This window comes from Salvelinus sp. IW2-2015, linkage group LG4q.1:29 (genome assembly GCF_002910315.2).
Source record: "Salvelinus sp. IW2-2015 linkage group LG4q.1:29, ASM291031v2, whole genome shotgun sequence".
Classification (NCBI taxonomy): Eukaryota; Metazoa; Chordata; class Actinopteri; order Salmoniformes; family Salmonidae; genus Salvelinus; species Salvelinus sp. IW2-2015.
In genome coordinates this window covers 21,275,164-21,280,417 of record NC_036842.1, presented here as the reverse complement: position 1 = coordinate 21,280,417, position 5,254 = coordinate 21,275,164, and positions in this window count along the sequence as shown.

Here is a 5,254-nt window from a genome sequence, read left to right as displayed (position 1 = left end):
CATGCCAAATCTTTTCAGTCTCCTGAGGGGGAATAGGTTTTGTCGTGCCCTCTTCACGACTGTCTTGGTGTGTTTGGACCATGTTAGTTTGTTGTTGATGTGGACGCCAAGGAACTTGAAGCTCTCAACCTGCTCCACTACAGCCCCGTCGATGAGAATGGAGGCATGCTAGGTCCTCTTTTTCCTGTTGTCCACAATCATCTCCTTTGTCTTGATCATGTTGAGGGAGAGGTTGTTGTCCTTGCACCACATGGTCAGGTCTCTGACCTCCTCCCTATAGGCTGTCTCATCGTTGTCAGTGATCAGGCCTACCACTGTTGTGTCATCAGCAAACTTAATGGTGTTGGAGTTGTGCCTGGCCGTTCAGTCATGAGTGAACAGGGAGTACAGGAGGGGACTGAACACGCACCCCTGAGGGGCCCCCGTGTTGAGGATCAGCGTGGCGGATGTGATGTTACCTACCCTTACAAGCTGGGGCAGCCCGTCAGGAAGTCTAGGATCCAGTTGCAGAGGGAGCTGTTTAGTCCCAGGGTCCTTAGCTTAGTGATGAGTTTTGAAGGCACTATGGTGTTGAACGCTGAGCTGTAGTCAATGAATAGCATTCTCACATACAGTTGAAGTCGGAAGTTTACATACACTTAGGTTGGAGTCGTTAAAACTCGTTTTTCAACCACTCCACAAATTTCTTGTTAACAAACTATAGTTTTGACAAGTCGGTTAGGACATCTACTTTGTGCATGACACAAGTCATTTTTCCAATAATTGTTTACAGACAGATTATTTCACTTATAATTCACTGTATCACAATTCCAGTGGGTCAGAAGTTTACATACACTAAGTTGACTGTGCTTTTAAACAGCTTGGAAAATTCCAGAAAATGATGTAATGGATTTAGAAGCTTCTGGTAGGCTAATTGACATAATTTGAGTCAATTGGAGGTGTACCTGTGGATGTATTTCAAGGCCTACCTTCAAACTGAGTGCCTCTATGCTTGACATCATGGCAAAATCAAAAGAAATCAGCCAAGACCTCAGAAAAGACATTGTAGACCTCTACAAGTCTGGTTCATCCTTGGGAGCAATTTCCAAACGCCTGAAGGTACCACGTCCATCTGTATAAACAATAGTACGCAAGTATAAACACCATGGGACCACGCAGACGTCATACCGCTCAGGAAGGAGACGCGTTCAGTCTCCTACCAGATGAATGTACTTTGGAGAGAAAAGTGCAAATCAATCCCAGAACAACAGCAAAGGACCTTGTGAAGATGTTGGAGGAAACAGGTACTAAATTATCTACATCCACAGTAAAACGAGTCCTAAAACGAGTCCTATATCAGCAAAGAAAAAGCCACTGCTCCAAAACCGCCATAAAAAAGCCAGACTACGGTTTGTAACTGCACATGCGGACAAAGATCGTACTTTTGGAGAACTGTCCTCTGGTCTGATGAAACAAAAATAGAACTGTTTGGCCATAATGACCATCTTTATGTTTGGAGGAAAAAGGGGGAGGCTTGCAAGCCGAAGAACACCATCCCAACCGTGAAGCACGGGGGTGGCAGCATCATGTTATGGGGGTGCTTTGCTGCAGGAGGGACTGGTGCACTTCACAAAATAGATGGCATTATGAGGGTGGAAAATTATGTGGATATATTGAAGCAACATCTCAAGACATCAGTCAGGAAGTTAAAGCTTGGTCGCAAATGGGGTCTTCAAATGGACAATGACCCAAGCATACTTCCAAAGTTGTGGCAAAATGGCTTAAGGACACAAAGTCAAAGGTATTGGAGAGGCCATCACAAAGCCCTGACTTCAAACCCATAGAGAATTTGTTGAGCAGACTGAAAAGCGTGTGCGAGCAAGGAAGCCTACAAACCTGACTCAGTTCCACCACTCTGTNCAAAGTCAAGGTATTGGAGTGGCCATCACAAAGCCSTGACCTCAATCCTATAGAAAATTTGTGGGCAGAAATGAAAACGCGTGTGCGAGCAAGGAGGCCTACAAACCCCACTCAGTTACACCAGCTCTGTCAGGAGAAATGGGCCAAAATTCACCCAACTTATTGTGGGAAGCTTGTGGAAGGCTACCAGAAACGTTTGACCCAAGTTAAACAAATTAAAGGCAATGCTACCAAATACTAATTGAGTGTATGTAAACTTCTGACCCACTGGGAATGTGATGAAAGAAATAAAAGCTGGAATAAATCATTATCTCTACTATTATTTTGACATTTCACATTCTTAAAATAAAGTGGTGATCCTAACTGACCTAAAACAGGGAATTGTTACTAGGATTATATGTCAGGAATTGTGAAAAACTGAGTTTAAATGTATTTGGTGTATGTAAACTTCTGACTTCAACTGTATCTATCTCAATTAACTCATACCACTGCACATCTGATACTCCTTGTATATAACCAAGTTATCGTTACTCATTGTGTATTTATTACTACTTTTATTATTACGTGTTTTACTTTTCTGTTATTTCTCTATTTCTTTGTCTCTACGTTGTTGGGAAGGGCCCGTAAATAAGCATTTCACTGTTAGTCCATACCTGTTGTTTACGAAGCATGTGACTAATACAATGTAATTTTATTTGACATACCAGTCCACAAACGGTGTTGTTCAAAACATCACCACGTACCAGCAATATATCCAGAATTGTATCCAGCCAAACCCCCTTGTGCCTATCTCAATTCCCATGTGAGCCGAGATGCTGCATGACCTGTCAGAGCAGCCGTAGGCAGAGACCCTGGCTCTCTCCTTGCACTTTTATTGGTCCTGAAGAAGGACTCTGTGCCACCTCCAGAATGTAAAGACAAGCACACACCCCTCGTGATAACTCATGTCCCCAGCAGGAGGTCATATAGCTGCTGGAGAGGGGGGGGGGGGGGGAGAAGAGCAATAAAGGCAGGGTTGACACTGTAAAGGTGTACACACATACACAAACACTCACACACATGCGCAAACACACACTTTCTTAGAATTGTTATTCTGATGAGAACAGTGCAGAGGCTTTGGTGGCACATCACCATGTGGGTTAGGTCTGATAGAAATCTCAATGGGTGTAATTATGTAATTATTTGTCTGGGGCTCAAACTGATTAGGAATACATTTCAAACACTCTTTCTGTGCTTTACAGGCTAGTGTCCGGACAATTATACGCTGGAAACACAGTTGTGTATATGTAACACAGGAAGTTGGTGGCACCTTAATTGGAGAGGACGGGCTCTTGGCAATGGCTGGAGCGTATTTTCACCTTTCATTCAGAACCTAAAATGAACCTAACTTCAAAAGTCTGGAAAATAATACATATTTTCAAAGTAATTTTGCTTCCTGGGTATATGTTGCATTTGGATATCGAATAGTTTCAAGCTGTCTCACTTTTATAAAACATCTGAAAATGATTCATATTTGAGTTGGTAAAAAGTCATTTTTGTTGTTCATCTATGAACATCAACAATAACTGGTGCCAACAGTGAATAAATAAACTCAGCAGCCAATCTGATGATTTATGTTCTGTGACAGCACACTCCACAGCTGCCTAGCAAACCTGTCACTCATCCCAGCTGCTCATGTCACGTAAATATGCCTCATAAACTCACAGCTCTCACTAACTTAGTCTAATTGAGATACCTACATGAAATAATACTACAGTAAACCATGGTATAAATACTATAGTACTCACTGTAGGGTTTTTGCTGACTTTACGGTAGTATTCACTGTAGTGTTTTTGTGGACTACAGTCTGCAAAACCACTACAGTGAATTCTGTAGTATACTGTAGTATTTACAGTTAACTATAGTATAAATACTATAGTAAAAGAAAACTGTAGTATACACTATAGTAACTAATGTAGTGTTTTTGCAGATTGTAGTATATTGGCTATATTGGCTTATTTTTGACACAATTGTCTGGAAAACCTCAATGCTTCAGGAAGCTTCGTTTCCCTATCACTAGTATTTACTGTAGTGTTTTTACTGACTGTTGTCACGCCCTGACCATAGTTTGCTTTGTATGTTTCTATGTTTTGTTTGGTCAGGGTGGGATCTAAGTGGGCATTCTATGTTGTATGTCTAGTTTGTCTATTTCTATGTGTTGGCCTGATATGGTTCTCAATCAGAGGCAGGTGTTTGTTGTTGTCTCTGATTGGGAACCATATTTAGGTAGCCTGTTTTGTATTGTGGGTTGTGGGTGATTGTTCCTGTTAATGTGTTTGTGGTGTCACTTTACGGGACTGTTTCGTCTTCGTTCGTTTATTCGTTATTTTGTTTGTTTCAAGTATTCATATTAAAATGGATACTCACCACGCTGCATCTTGGTCCGACATTTCTTACTCCTCGTCAGAGGAGGACGAAGAATTCCGTTACACCACCACACAAAGAGAGAAGATGGAGGGAGACTCAGGGCGGCGCTGGACAGGAGGGAGACTCAGGCGGCGCGCAGGTGGACAGGCCGGACGACTCTCAGGTGGGCTGGACCAGGAGGGAGACTCAGGCGGGCGCTGGACAGGAGGAAGACTCAGCGCGGCGCTGGACAGGAGGGAGACTCAGGCGGCGGATAGACCGGACCGTGAAGGCGCACTACAGGTCTCCGAGCACCGGCCTGCCCACCCTACCTTGGCTGAATGCTCCCCGTAGCCAAGCCAGTGTGGCGAGGTGGAATAGGCCGCACTGGGCTGTGCTGGCGAACCGGGGACACCATGCCGTAGGGCTGGTGCCATGTACCCCGGCCCGAGGAGACGCACTGGAGACCAGATGCGTTGAGCCGGCTTCATGGCACCTGGCTCGATGCCCCACTCTAGCCGGCCAATACGAGGCGCTGCTATGTATCGCACGGGCTAGTGCCTGCACACCGGGAACACCGTGCGCCTCAGGCATAACACGGTGCCTGCCCGGTCCCTCTCTCTCCACGGTAAGCACGGGGAGTTGGCTCAGGTCTCCTCCCTGACTTAACACACTCCCCGTGTTCTCCCCCCCCAAGAACATTTTTGGGGGGGCTGCCTCTCGGGCCTTCCAACCGCCGCGCTTTCGTGCTGCCTCCTCATACCACCGCCTCTCAGCTTTCGCTGCCTCCAGCTCTGGCTTTGGGGTGGCGATATTCACCAAACCTGAAGCCCAGGGTCCTTCTCCGTTTAAAAAATCTCCTCCGCCATGTCTCCAGGAGTCCTGAGATCGCTGCTGCTCTGCTGCTGCTGCTGCTGCTGCTGCTGCTGCCCATTACCGCACGTGCTTGGTCTTTTGTGGTGGGTGATTC